The 16,043-nt window shown below is 35.4% G+C and overlaps 1 long non-coding RNA gene across 2 annotated transcripts in view; it reads right to left on the bottom strand.

Moving 5' to 3' along the window:
• Window positions 1-3,594: 3,594 nt before the first annotated feature.
• LOC122226117 overlaps window positions 3,595-16,043 on the bottom strand; it is an 18,743-nt gene continuing 6,294 nt past the window's right edge. For both annotated transcript variants that reach the window (XR_006205481.1, XR_006205480.1), the window contains exons 2-3: window positions 4,178-4,285; window positions 3,595-3,762 (exon numbers count right to left, since the gene is read on the bottom strand). This is a non-coding gene — a long non-coding RNA (uncharacterized LOC122226117). The remainder of the gene's footprint in view (window positions 3,763-4,177; window positions 4,286-16,043) is intronic.

Here is a 16,043-nt window from a genome sequence, read left to right as displayed (position 1 = left end):
GGTGATTGTGTGGTATTATCTGCAGAATTTGAGGTGACTGAAGACTGGTGATGCCTTGGGCTTCTTCAAATAATTCTGTTAGTGCAAGTCAGTAGAGCAGCACAGAAAGAGCAAACTCTTCCCCAGAAAAATCATCTCTCCTAGGTGAGAAGAATCAATTCTCCCAGGAAGATTACTCTTTAGATGTCTAGTAAAGATCAATTAGTAGAGGGCACCCTTACTTCCAGAGAGAAGGCACTCGTCGAGAGCTAGGTTTAGTGTATGGAGTGCACACTCAGTATACGTGCGTACCACAGCAGAATATTTGTATGGTGTCTGCCAGAGAGAATTTGATAGTCTACATTAAAAAACAAATCTGTAGAGAGAAAGGAGGCAGGAGCTGAATCAGAGACCTAATGAAAAGACTTCAAATGTTCGCAAACATACATACACACTTAGTAGCCACAATTTAATGGAAAAGCACAGGTCGCAGATTGTTCTTTGCAATCTCCATAACCTCAACAGAAGGTGCAGAATTTAACACCTGCCTGTTTTTAGCCATCAGTCTTCTCTCTCTTTCGATTAAATGAGGTCTCTCTTTGGTTTCTGAAACTGTTGCTATACTGAGTTTTGTTGCCTTTCTATTATGAAAATCTTGACTTTTTTGCAATATAGTTCAATGTAGTATCTATATAAATCTTGACTTTTCCTCCACTTGGCCTATATGACAATATTTTCCTTATAAATGGCATTAGGGGAAATTTTATAATAGAGAATTGTGTTATTTTAAGATCTAAAAGATAACACATTTAATTTTTTTGCCACTTTTTTTTGGACGCACAGACCCAAGAATTGCGAATCGATTCCTTTCTGGTGGAATTTTGGCTTTATCTGATATATGTTTATATCATGTAATAATGAACATGTCCTAGAAGAATCATAATATTTCCTCAGTGGTTGAACACCCCATGCATACAATTTGTCCTTAATCCAAATAATCCCAGACAGCATGTCCTGTATAATCACTGCAGTTGCCAACAGCAGACTTATGCTACTTAATCTGTTTTTTTCAGAGAGAGGGGTGGAGCTTTTAGATAATTCATCTAACAAAGCTAAAGGTGTAAGTTTAATTATTGCTTTTCAGCAGTTTACATTACATCCGAGCTCAGTAACACCTTTGAGATTTCTGCCACCCAAAGCAAGAATGCTCCATGCCCTTGATTTAACCCCCTCTGAACCAGGTGCTCACCTACACTGTTATTAGCAAAAGTATTTTACAACCTACAGCTAATTCCAAGAGTTACTTCTCTCCACTGTCTCACTGAGGCACTCAGGCTGGGGCAAAAGACAAGTGGAAGTTAAGTGAAACCGTATGCTGAGGTCAGGTGGATTTCAGCACCCCAAAGAGAGACCTGAGTGGCTCTTTAGCAAGGACAAGCGTTTATTCAGAGCTCTTCCCTTTCCTTTTGGTGTCTCTTCACCCTCATGTCTGACCTGTTCTGAGCAGTGAATTGACAGCTTTCACTACAATGGGACTTAATAGTTTTGAATGTAATAAAATATTTACTACATACGATTTTGATTTTAAAATTTTAACTATTTTGCCCTTATTATGACATCCTTTGTTTATGAGACAATGCATGTATATTTCATATTAGTTTAAAGTACCTGTAGGTGACATTGAAAGGTTGTTTCAATTTAGAAAGCAAAGCAATTATGCCATTTTACTATTTGATACTGTGTTCTGAGCAGGTATTCAATAAACGACAATTGTTGATTAGATAACTCCTAAAGATGTATTTTATAAAATAACCCATATAATTCTTTATCAATGTTCTGATCCATCTGATGATTGTTAAACATGCCAACAATTTCAAGTATTTAATAACTTACTTTAGTCTAGAGTTGATGTCTTTCTCTTCATGGCTGTGTTTTATTTATTTATTTATTTATTCGTCTAAAAAAGGGTATCTTGTGACCTATTGAATTCTTAAGAATGTCTATTCACTTAGAAATTCAGATTTATTGGATCAATTTGTAAGGTCAAAGTTGTGCCAGTGCTTCACAGCACAAGAAGTTTTTCAGCTGTAGGCTCGGGTTACACCTTGTATGCATTCCCCAGTAGAGTTTTACATTTAATTCTGGACTGTGGAAGAACCTGGGTAGGAGAAAGAAGGAGTGTGGATGAATTAATGAGGAAAGCAAAGTTCAGTACGACTCTGAGAGCTGATCAAGTTTGCTGAAGTGCCTCAGCCACTTATGTGCCTGTGTTTTTCCATGGACCTCAGGCTCACAAGCTTTACAGTCTTCAGGAGGCACCTAGCTCCATTTCTCTGGCTTTACAAGATGATGTTCACGGTTCTTGCTCCCCATGTAGTTTTTCTAAAAGCACTTTATAAAGCTATGGTAATCTTCTGAACCCAACAGCGGTTGACATAACTAAGGTCATTTTCAGATTTATAACATATCTAAATATACTTTGTAAATATAAAACTCTAGTAAAGTCGAGCAACGATACAGAAGTATTTTACCCTTAAGACTCCAGTGAAATAAAAAAAAATCAAATCACACTTAATTATACATTTAAATAATTGCTTTTTTTTTTTTTAGAAAAAATGCATTAAGAAATCAAGACAATGCCAGTAAATCTCCATATTTATGGTTGGCTATGGACTAAATTATGCCCCCGAAATGAATATGTTGAAGCCCTAACTCCATGTGACTGTATTTGGAGATAGGATCTTAAGGAAGTAATGACATTAAATGACATCATTAAGGTGGAGCCTTAATCAGCTGAGACTGATAGCCTTATAAGAAGAGGAAGAGATGTCTTTCTCTGTCTCTCTGTCTCTGTCTCCTTGTGCACCCAGATGAAAGGCCGTGTGAGGATACAGAAGGAAGACAGCTATCTACAGACTAGGAAGAAAGGCTTCACCAGAAACAGAACTCCATTGGATCTTAACCTTAGACTTTCCAGTCTCCAGAACTACAAGAAAATAAATTTCTGTTGTGTAAGTCATGTAGTCTGTGGTATTTTGTTATGGCAGCCCAAGCTGACTAAAACACTTTCCATATCTATTAAAAGTGCACAGAAATGAATAAAATATGCCACAGATTTCCAAGGGAGTCTTCAGAATAGCTGTAGTGCTGGTCTGTCTAGAGTGCTTGACTGTTTGGAAATCGCGGCATGTAACTCTAAAAAAAATCACTTTATTGGGTTGCAAGAAGGAAGTTCTGGCCCTGGTATAGCTCTAATTACCATAAAACTATGTGGAATTAATATTCACATAATGTAAACCAAATGAGTAATTTTAAACCAACCAATGGCAGGGCGATTGGGTGGCTCAGTTGGTTAAGCATCCGACTTTGGCTCAGGTCATGATTTCGCAGTCCGTGAGTGCAAGCCCCTCGTCGGGCTCTGTGCTGACAGCTCGGAGGGAGACACAGAATCTGAAGCATTCTGTGTCTGCTTCAGATTCTGCTTCAGATTCTGTGTCTCCCTCTCTCTCTGCCCCTCCTCTGTTCATGTCTCTGTCTCTCTCTCTCTCTCTCTCCCTCTCTCTCTCTCTGTCTCTCTTAAAAGTAAATAAACATTAAAAAAATACACAGTGGCAAAGTCTGTCTATTTACAAACACTCAAGGTGATCTCTTAAAATTCATTTTGTCCAAGATAGAGAGAGGTAGAGCTGCTTCCTCAAGGCTGGAGACTATTGGGGTATATCCGGTTCAGCTACAACATTGTCAGTACCAGCTTTCTTGGACTTGCAGAGGTAGTTCCGCCTTCTTTCATTCGAATAAACATGGAGACAAACAGAAAATATTACAGAAGTCAGAGATGATTACTAGAATCAAAAGAATGCAACTGAGTCATCATCCACAAGTACAGAGAAGCTAAAGACTAAGTGACTTGCCCACAGTGCTCATTCATGGGAAAGAAATAGTCAAAATCTGAATCCAGGTCTCTCGAATTCCAGTCTACCACACATAACTCTTCTCTCTGTACATGAAGAATATGACTGGGCTTAAAAAATATGTGCTACAGATTCCATGGCATAACAAAATATAATATCCTGTAATAGGTGCATGTTAGTCAATGGAAAACAACCTGAAATACAAGATACTTTTTTTTTTTAACACTACAGCTATTTCAAACAACTGCATGTTGTAGTGTAATTGTTTTCCTTCCTTTATAAATTACCTGGGATGTGGACAAGTCAAATGGTCCTCACATGTTCAAAAGAAGTCAAGAAACTTATTTGCTTTCCTTGGCTGGTTCTTATTTTGTTGTCTTTTACAGAGGTGCATTCTGGAAAGAAAAATAATGATTTGGTTGTGCGACCTTTGTCAAAATAATTTGTAAACGCTCTTCCATAATGGAAAAGAATCAACCTGGAAATAAACTAAAACACAGTTACTTTTCTTGACTGAAAGTACTTACCTAAAAAAGAATTTCAATTCGCTTTCAACTATCAACGATGCTATACTGGACTTTTTTCCGGTTTTGTTGAGAAATAATTGACATACATTACTGTATAAGTTTAAGACATACAGTGTGATGGTTTGATTTACACATATTGTGAAATGATTACCACAATAGGTTAAGCTAACATCCATCTTCTCATATGAATACAATAAAAAGGAAAGAAAGGAAAAAACTCTTTTATTTGTAGCACAAGAGCTTTTGAGAAGATAAATAACAATAAAAAGTAATCTCTGAATTTCTAAGACGATCATTAAGATTGCTCCAAATTTATATGTCTGAAATGATGTAATACAGATTTTAATGTTAACTGAACTTGCTTTCCATTTAAAAAACCTTTGTCTTATAAGCAAAATCCACCACAGGTAATTATTTCTAATTGTAGTTTTTCATGTAGTTTGTAGTATTTAGGGCTTTTTAAAAAAATTTCCTTAATAAACTGGTAACACATTATTATGTTGAACAATTCACAACTTGACAACTTAAAATTTTGCTATAGCATTTATCAAGAATTCCATTTGCTGCTGACAAGTAGTGTCATATTCTCCAATAGATCTTGGCCAGCCAAGGGAGTGCTTAGGTAAACGGTCTCTCCTAACACCGCAACCTTGTGGTTTACAGTAGAAGATGAAAGCTGAAATCATGAAATAAAAAAGTCAGCTCACAAAAAAAAAAAAAAAAAAAAAAAAAAGTCAGCTCACTCTGGGAATGGTATTGGACGGTAACAGATATTATAAGTTACCATGCTAATGAGCAATGATTCTTGCTGCATGAAATAGTTCCCTTATGTATATCCTAAATTCCTCTTGTTGCACTTTATTATGCATTTCCTCCCATTTAGTCCGCAGGAAAAATAAAGTTCCTTGTTAGAGGAGATGAAGAGTTTCTAGTCACCAACCTTTAAATAAGAAGTTTTCATTGGCTTGATAAATATTATATATAATCTAAACATTCTTTTCTCTACAGTGAATGAACTTGCTTCCCTGCATGTTTCCTCTGTCTCCTCTCATTTCAAAATCCCTAATTACTCTGAGAACTGGAAGGAACACTGGATAAGGAAGTAAGCATTAAGGCTCTAGTCACAGTTCTGCCATAAAATACTTCAACCTTCTGAGTCTCGTCATCAGTGAAATGTGGAGTTTGGACAAAATTAGCTCTATTCATCTATCTCTAAAACCAGATTTCTGATGCTTCCCTGAAATCTATCTAGTTCTCCCACATTAATTAGGAAAGCTATGACTGGACACAGAAGGTTGGTGCTAAGTATAGAAGTTAGTATATAAGACATGCTTTATTACAATTTCTGAATCCTTGTCTCACAATATCTTTAAATTATTGAACTTAAGTGGTGAAAGAATCATTTTGTTATCCATGTTAATCTCAATACTTTTTTCCTCGCTAATCTTTCTCATCCTTACTAGCTTTCAGTTTTTTTCTCAGCTTTGTTTTTAAGTGTATCAGCTGAAGACATACCTAATTAACATTCATTTCGTTGCCACTGATTGTTTCTCCAACATACTATGTTATTTTTATAATCTGGGCAACCATGGAATAACCAACCTTTCCACCTAGTAGTACATCATTTGCTTCATTAATTATTATTCTCACAAATCACCAAGGAAAATACTTAGCAGTATCAGGGATGGTGTTGGTCCCAGAATAGCAACACCAGTGTTGACACTGACCCTCTGCTAAGTCCTCTCTGCAAAATGACCATGAGTTGTGTGATCCACCCTAGAACTACGTTCCCAATAGACTTATTTTCCATTTCCTTATTTATTTGATTATATTTAGTACATGTATGCTATATTGGTCTACTTTTCTTGAGAGTTAGAAAAGCAGCCCAAGCTGACAGGATGACGTCTAGGAACCTATTTAGATAACATATAACAAAAGGAAATTTATCATGGAAGGAAAAAGAGAAAACAACATAAGTATTATTACCAACTAAACTATATTAATTACTATATTAAATGTGATTAGATTGAAATTTCCAATGAAAAACAGATTATCAAAATGGATAATAATATAAAACTGAAATATATGTTACCAATATGAATACACAGCTTTAAATATAGAGTTACAAATACTTGAAAAGTAAAAAGATAGAAAAAATATACACCATCCAAACACAAATCAGAAGAAAGCTAGTGTAACTGAATTTACATCAAAGTAGACTTCAAATAAGAAGTATTGTCTGAGATGAAGAGGGATATTTTATAATGATAAAATATTGAATATATCAACCAACATGATAATTTTGAACATAATGCACTTAATAACAGAGCTTTAAAGTACATGAAACAAAAACTGACAGAATTAAACGGGGAAGGAGATAAATTCATAATCATCACTAGAAACTTTAGCAGGCAACTCTCAACAATTGATAGAACAAATAGATTTTGCTATCAACAGTAGCCACAGTATGGAAAAAGCCAAATGTCCGTCAACAGATGAATGGATAAAGAAGATGTGGTATATATATATATATATATATATATATATATATATATATAGGAATATTACTCAGCAATCAAAAAGAATGAAATCTTGCCATTTGCAACTACTTATGCTAAGCAAACTTAGAGAAAGACAAACATATGACTTCACCCATATGTGGAATTTAAGATACAAAACAAATGAACATAGGGGAAGGGTGACAAAAATAATATAAAAACAGGGAGGGGGACAAAATATAAAAGACTCAAATATAGAGAACAAACTGAGGGTTGCTGGAAGAGTTATGGGTCAGGGGATGGGCTAAATGGGCAAGGGGCATTAAGGAAGACACTTGGGGGCGCCTGGGTGGCGCAGTCGGTTAAGCGTCCGACTTCAGCCAGGTCATGATCTCGCGCTCCGTGAGTTCAAGCCCCGCGTCGGGCTCTGGGCTGATGGCTCGGAGCCTGGAGCCTGTTTCCGATTCTGTGTCTCCCTCTCTCTCTGCCCCTCCCCCGTTCATGCTCTGTCTCTCTCTGTCCCAAAAATAAATAAAAAACGTTGAAAAAAAAATTAAAAAAAAAAAAAAAAAAGGAAGACACTTGTTCATATGAGTACTGGGTGTTTTAAGTAGGGGATGAATCACTAGATTATACTCCTGAAATCATTATTGCACTATATGCTAACTAACTTGGATGTAAATTTTTAAAAAATCAATAGTAAAATATAATATTTGAGCAGCACTATCAACAAGTGACCCAATAGAATTTTATAGAACACTGTATCTGACAGCTGCAGAATACATATTCTCTTCAATCACACAAGGAATATTAAACAAAACAACCCAATATACTAGTCTATTAAAAACTCTCAATAAATTTTAAAGGATTAAGATCACAAAGTATTTTATCTGATCGCAACAGGATTGTATTAGAATCAATAACTAAAATAAATAAATAAATAAATAAATAAATAAATAAATAAATTTCTCCAAATATTTGGATATTAAGCAACATATTTCTAAATGACCCATTAGTGAAAGAAGTCACAAGTTAGAAAATATTTTAAATGGAACAATAAAAAGCACAACATATAAATTGTAAGATGCAGCTAAGAGAGTGTTTAAAAGGAAATTTATAACTTAAGTGCTTATATTAGAAAAACAATAAAAGCCTAAAATTAATTATCTACCCTTCCACTTTAAAATTATAGAAAAAGAAAAGCAAATTAAGCCCTGTAAGTGGAAGAAAGGAAATAATAACTGTAAGAACAGAAGTCAATGAAATAATCTTAAATAATAATAAGATTAACACATTTGGAAGTATCAGAAGTTGGTTTTTCTAAAGAATTAATATGATTGATAAACTTCCATCAAAATTAATCAAAAATTAAAGAAAAATACAAAATACCAAAATCAAGAATGAAAGGGACTCTCACCACAGATCCTTAGAAAGAAACTAAGAAAATTCTGGGGGTGCCTGGATGGTTCAGTTAAGCATCCAACTTGGGCTCAGGTCATGATCTCATAGTTTGTGAGTCTGAGCCCCTCATCAGGCTTTGTGCTGACAGCTCAGTGCCTGGAGCCTGCTTTGGATTCTGTGTCTCCCTCTCTCTCTGCCCTTCCCCCGCTTCCTCTGTCTCTGTCTCTGTCTCTGTCTCTCTGTCTCTCTCTCTCTTTCTCTCTCAAAAATAAATAAATAAATTTAAAAAGTTTCTATGAATAGCTCTATGCCAACAATTTTAACAACATAAATGAAATGGAAAAATTTTTTAGAAACATTATTTCCAAAATGGATATAAGATGATATATAATCCAAATAAAAGCATCTCTGTCAAAGAAATTGAATTTGTAATTAAAATTTTCCTATAAAGAAAATTCCTGGCCCATACACTGGCTCAGGGTAGCTTCTATTAAACATTTAAAGGGAAAAAAAATCTTACACAAAACATTTTTGGAAAATAAGAGGAATGGCATGCATCTCAATGTGTTTTATGAGGCCAGAATAACCTTATAACTGAAATTTGAAAATGACATTACAGAAAAAGAAAATTGCAGATCAATGTTCCTCATGAATACACATACCCACAAAAACCTTAACAAAATTCAATAATACACTTAAAAGATAATACATTATAAGCAAGTAGCTCTCATCTGAAGAATACAATATTGGTCTAATATTCCAACATCTATCAATTTAAATCATTGTATTAAAGTAAATGCAAATATCACCCAATAATTTCAATAGGTATAGAAAAAAACATTTGAAAAAATCCAACAAATTCTCAGCAAGCCAGGAACAGAAGGAAACTTCCTTAATATGATAAAGGAAATTTGTGAAAAACCTGAGGCTAACAGCACACTTAATGGACAAATATTGAACACTTTTCACCAAGGCAGATATCAAGCTAGGGGTGTTTACATTCACCAACCCTAGCCAACACTGTATTGATTCTAAGAAAAATTTAAACTGTCTTTATTTCAGCCAACAGGTTAGTGTATGAAGAGAATCCTTAGGAATTTAGCAAAAGCAACACAAAACAAAACAAATCCAAAACCAAAACCAAAAACCTATTAAATGTAATAAATGATTATGTGATTTCAACAAGATCACAAGATTTAAGATCAGTATACAAAAAAATCAATTCTATTTCTATATATCAGCAACAAATAGGTGGAAATAAATATTTCAAAATGATGACACCAAAACATGACATACTTAGGAATATATTTAACATACCAGGTGCAAGACCTGTACTTGGAAAATGATAAAATATTGCTGAGAAAATCAAACACCTAAAAAATGGAGAGGTGAGCCAGATTCCTGTTAGAAGACTGAATATTGCTAAGATCCCAATTCTCCCCATATTTGTTGCTAAGATCCCAATTCTCTGCATATTCATCTATAGATCCAATGCAATTCCAGTCACAAACCCAGCAACAGTTTTTTGGTTTTTTTCTTTTGACAAGTTGAAACTAAAATTGCTACTGAGAACGTAAAGGGCTTAGAATAACTAAAACATCATTGCAAAAGAAGAATAAAATTGGAGAATTTTCACTACATGTGAAGAGTTCATATAAAGTTATAATTGAGAAAGTGCGGTATTCGTGTGACAATAGATAACAGATTCGATAAAGTGAGTGCAGAAATAGACCATACATTTATGGTCAAAATGCTTTTTTACAAAGATGTCAATGAAATTTAATAGTAAAATAATTTTCCCCAAGAAAAGATGCTAGATAAACTGGATATCCATACAGGGATTTGTTGTTGTTGTTGTTGTTGTTGTTATTGTTTTTGTTTTTGTTTTTTGTTTTTTTGCACTATACACATAAATTGACTGGAACAGGATTACAGACCTAAGATAGAAGCTAAAAGCTAAGCCTATAAAGAAAACAGCGGGAGAGTATACTTGTGAAGCTGAGGTAGGAAAATATAAACAATGCAAAGAGTACTCTCTATACGTGGAAAAAATTGATAAACAAAACTTACCAACATTCAAAAGATACCATTACAGAAATGAAAAAGTAAACCACAGGCTGGGATAAAATATTCACAATGTATACAAGTAACAAATAACTAGCATGGGAGAATATTTTTTAAAACTACAAATACACAGTAAAAAAATAACACTCAATAAAAATGGGCAAAAGTTTTGCATAGATACTTCATAAAAGAGAATATATAAATTCCCAATAGATACATGAAAATGGGAAATACATAAGGGAATGCAAGTTAAAACCACAAAGAGATATCATTATACATCCATTAGAATGGCTAAAAGTAAAAATACCATATGTCAGGAAAAATGCAGGGCAATGGAATCACTCACATTGCTGATGGGATAGTACATCAGTACTGGAAAGCCGTTTGGCAATTTCTCACTAAGTTAAATATGTACTTAACCTTTGACCCAGCAATTCCCCCCTAGGTATTTGCATATGCACACCCCTCCCCTGCCAATGAAAACATAAGTCCCCCAAAAGCCATGTACAGGAATGTTCACTGTAACTTTATTCATTATAGAGAAAAGTTGGAATTGAGCCAATTTGTCTATTAACAGAAGCATAGATGAGTTGTGGCATATTCACACAATGGAATAGTACTTAGCAATAAAAAGGAACAAATTACAAATACATGAAATCAAATACCTAAATCTAAACAACATTATATTAAGCAATATACAAAGTTCAGGAATAGGCAAAACTTATCCATGCAGATAAAATCAAAATCAGAGTTGTTCCTTTCAGAAAAGAAATTGAGTGGAAAAAGACCTAAGGAAAATTTCAAAGGCAATGTTTTATATCTTTTTTGGAACACTGATAACATGAGCATATACATTTGTCAAGATTCACTCATGTGTACACTCAAAAGTGTATACTTACTACAGTATGTAATTATACTTAGATAAAATAAAGAAAAAAACTTCCCAAACTCCCAAATCTGTATGATACATATATATCATCATGGGCATGTATGAAAGGACAGTTATGTTTGCAGGTGTGCATATAAAGAAACCAGCTCATTTGACCGTGTGGCAATCTGCTATTCTGCATTAGATTTGAATGGACTTTTTCTTAATGCCTTCTAAAAGATACTGTTTAGACAAGACAGAAATTAAATGGCCTCAACATATCACGTAGTCGGATCCTTGAGTTGAAATATAAAAGTGCCTGTGGAGGATCCAGGTCCTGGAAACGTGGTATCCGTGTTCAGAGCCCTATGTTTGGGAGCCAGGTGCTCGAGGCTGATAGAAAGCAGGCAGTGGAGGACTTAGTTCTTCCTATTGATCTAAAACACAATCCAAGTCATAAGCCATGGCTTATTAAAGCTGTACAAAATCTCAGAGGTCATCTAGGTCAGGTGGAGAACTTGACACCCAGAGAGGTTAAACATTTGCCCAAGATCACACAGCTAGTGTGAAGTCATTCTATCTGGATGCCTCTCACGCCTGTAATTACCCATAATTTTCAAAGTAAAAGTGAATGGACCACCAGTGCCTACACTCTTCCATGTAAATACTGCCTTTTGAGTTTCCCCCATCCCCTTAAGGCTTCCTTTGAGAGATATTTGAACTAGATTTAAATCAGAAAGGTAAGAGTAACTAATGGTGTTGCCTGAGCCCATAGGCCTCTAGGACTGGCTCATGACTGAGAAAGGGTTTCATTGCAAGGAAGTGCATTTCAGTTTCTTACGGCAGCTTTTCCGCAGAGGTTTTAAGATCAGACAAGGAAGTGCAACGCATCACTGAATTGAAACTGCCTCTGTTCCAGGAGGTGAACAGAACCATTCATTTGCACTTAATTGAAACAGTAATTTTATTGGGCTTTTTAAAACAATTTAAGGACCATTTATATTTGCAAGATGTAAGCAAAATTTTGCTCTCCAAACTGTAACTTCATTGTTTTTACTCCTGTGTAATTTTAGGAAACGTAAAGATCATGCTTGTAGCCCAGATTTCCTTTGGAGGTAGGGTTTGTAGTCTAATGGTCTGTTTACGTTTTAATACAAACTGATTTTCCTCATAGTAATGAAAACCCATGGGGGCCTATGTGTGTGGGAATAGTGGATATCAGGGGCCTGGAATTATCCTAACAATTTGCCCCTCCTTTGTAAAACACTTCTGTTACACTTGCACCCAGACAGTTGGGGGTAGTACAGAATGAATTTTCATGATTAGAGTTGCTGGTCCTAGAGTCTTCTATTCATTCACCTGAGACTGTTTAAGGGCCCCATGGTAAGTTCGCTCAGCATCCTTTAAGAGGTCTTACAGATCACAAAGTGCCCCAGTGAGTTCCAGAAAACTGCAAAGTCTTCTGATAGTCTTTTCTCCAATTCTTTTGACCTGACTTTCCAGTACCTCTGACTGAGAAGCAGAGGCCAGGTCGCACTCAACAAGGCTATTGAAAATACAAACTGAGAACTCTGGGGAGAAATAAAACTATGAATTTATATATATGGAGAGCACCATTTGGGAAAAATTTTCTAAGATGTATTAATTGGGCAATAGCTGTTAGCTTTTTTGGAAAATGAATCAAAGTTGAATGACTTCCATTGTACATTATAATAAATAAGCCTCTCTTTAGTATGCTAATCTTAGCCTTTCTTTCTAATTCATGCTTTTTAATAAAAATAAATACCCTTATTTTTTTCTTTCACATCATGCCAAAATCTCTGATGTACTATAAAATTTGGTTTCCAAGGTCTGTTTTAATTGTATATGAGCTGCCATAAATGCCCTGGTGCCAACATGTTAACTGCCTTAGTGACCTTGTCTAACATGAAGCTAGATTCTCTAAGTGGGACTGGATGACATGGGGGACACCTAAGAGCAGTCATTTGACTGATTCCATAGCACTGCTGGGACAATGTGGAAGCACCAGGAGGCATATTCAGAGGCTGCATGGAGGTTATAAGCCAGAACCATGCGTACTGGCATAAATCCTCAGTAAATATTTATTAAGATCAATGGCTATATACAATGTGCTGATGGTAGCTTTTTGCTCTGAGCTAAAATTAAGAGGAATTGTATAATTGATGTATTATGACCTCCTCTTTGCTTTTAAAGCACAAGACAGGTTTTTTTCCCATATAACTTACACATCTTGCTGGTTACCAGACATTGCATCATAACACTTACACATTCATTTAACCTAAGGCCAGTCTGTAGTGGTTTGGTGACAGTAATGTGACCTACAGAAACATCTTGGATAAGGGCCAGGATCAGAATGTGGTGAGTCATCTGACCTCTACTTAGGTGGCCAGTTTTAAGGCGCTAACAGTTAGTTCATAATCACGTCCAACAACACTCAATAAGAGCTAGCATTATGAAAAGCAGTGCCTTTCAGAGAGGGTTCCTTGGAGGTTGGAGTGGAGAAGGAGGGTACAGAGGACCCTCAAGTCTAGAAGATGTTTATAGAAGACAAGGTTCTTGCTGGCTGGGGATAAAAGAGTAATTTTCTTCTCCCTCATATACGTTTTCAAAAATTAGTGGTTGCAAGACCTTATCTGGACCTGCATTATCTTGGATATTCTTGAGTACCATTTTGAGCCTTTGGGCTGTATTCCAGAATGCTCTTTTACCTTAAATAGGCATCCTCCAAAGGAAAGATGAGATTTTAATTTACAGCCAGATATAAAGAAAACTTAACTGAAAGCATCTTTTAGGATAACACATAAACTATTTTGACTAACTAACTAAAAAGAAAAAATAATAATTTTGCTCCCAATTCGGCAACAAAAAAGAAGAAGGAACTGATATTGTCATATTGTCTATGGTCTTTAACAGGGAAGCCATAAGCTCTTTGGTAAGTGCTACCCTTCCAGCAGAGAATATGATCTAAAGTACTGAATCTGGTCTGCTACAGGCAAATCAGTAATGTCAAAAAAGAAATGTTCCCCCTCTAAAATCTGGTTTAGAGCAACGATTCTTAAATTTTAGGTCTGGAATCACTAGTGATCCACTAGTGATAAGTCTTGCGCATGCATCATGCATGCTTCAAGTTTAAAAATAACTCATCTAAGGCACTCAATTTTTAAATAAATATTATAGACAGAGTACAAGACCTAGACACCCCTTTGTAGGCTTACCATCAAAATTATTGCAGTTTGACTTCTAATTCTGGAGATAGTTTCCCAGAGAACATCTGTGGGCTTTTTTTCTTGGTTGGTTGGTTTTACTTATGAAAGTAGTAGCCCTCTGCCCAATCATACATGGAAAGCTACTAGTCTAAAACATAATATATGCAATTTAAGGTTAAAAGCATTAAAGTCTACTGTCTTTGTCTTTGCCTAAGTTAATGAACCCTTTCAATTCAACCTAGCCAATCATTTTCTGTTTCTTCACACTGAGCTCAGGAATAATAAAACAGTGGCTCCTGGGTGTTTTTAAGTTTGATCTAACAATCCCTGCTTTTTCTTTAAATAAATAGTAACCTCAACTTGTTTTTGAGCATTTCATCATAAGGGAAAGAATTTCCACAAAGGATTTTTCCAGAAACTTGACAGGACATCTATAACTCCATCTTTTAAGTCCTGGATTCAAATATTGAATGCTACTTGACCATGCATTGAGCCATAAGTAACTCAGGTTTGTAAATCTCATCAGATTAGCAATGTGGCTCTGGCAGTCTCTGAAAGATGGACTGATCTGTGCTCAGTAGTAATCTTTGCTTTTCTTTGACTACTCCCAGAATACTGAAAAAGGTATATGTTTTGAATGTACTATATGCTCTTAAAAGAAAACAAGTTATGAAGCACTCATTTAAAATTTTTTTCCTAAAAGTTTCCTTAAATATTTTTTCATATTGCACTGACAAACTGATATAAAGTATATACTGATGTTTAGTATATTAAGTAATCAATGAGCCTTATAATCCTGTATGTGTTGATCTTTTTGTTTCCCCTAGGAAATACTGAACAATAAAGAAATGCCATTGGGAATCAAAGACACTGAAGTTTGGAAGGGGCACTTGGGAAGAGTTATGGGTGCCCTGTAATATCCACCACCAAAATTATGTGGTCCTGGTCTCCGAAGAATGCAACAAATTCTTTGTCAAATATGCTATAAACAGAGGGAAGGATGATCAGTTGGGCAATCACTTATTATTCAACATTCATACAGCTGTGTCATTTCCTGTTGGCTAAAGGGTGAGAGCTCAGTCTACACAGCAGCAGTAAATCATATTAGCAGTCAGCATTAATGAGGAAAAACAAGACCAAATTCTGCAACTTGACTGGAGTACTCTCACCAAACAGACTACACAGCTTCCTGCAATGCCCTTGACCGGGCAATCAGCCATAATTTTAAAAGGAAATAAAGAAAAAGATTGCCTTCCAAGAGAACAAATTCTTCCCAGATAACAAGTTCAATTCACTGAATTTTGTGAACCTTCTTTCCTCAATTCCTCTTTCCAAAAAAAAAAAAAAAAAAAAAGCCTTATATTTTGTTGATGTTACATAAGGGCAGCTGAGTGACTGTCCCAAAGAGACAACTGTGGAAGTGGCACCCTTCAGAACAGTGTAGTACATCCTGCCCTTATTTTTATATTGAACTTCATGTTTTTGAAGCTATTGCATCCCCAGCATTTTATTAAATTCTCAAAGAGAATGCCCATGGCTCATGTCCCTATTTTCTGACATGACGTCTA

The sequence above is a fragment of the Panthera leo genome, chromosome C1 (genome assembly GCF_018350215.1).
Source record: "Panthera leo isolate Ple1 chromosome C1, P.leo_Ple1_pat1.1, whole genome shotgun sequence".
Taxonomy (NCBI): Eukaryota; Metazoa; Chordata; class Mammalia; order Carnivora; family Felidae; genus Panthera; species Panthera leo.
Note: the sequence above shows the minus strand (reverse complement) of the source record. Positions and strands in the feature narration are given on the sequence as shown.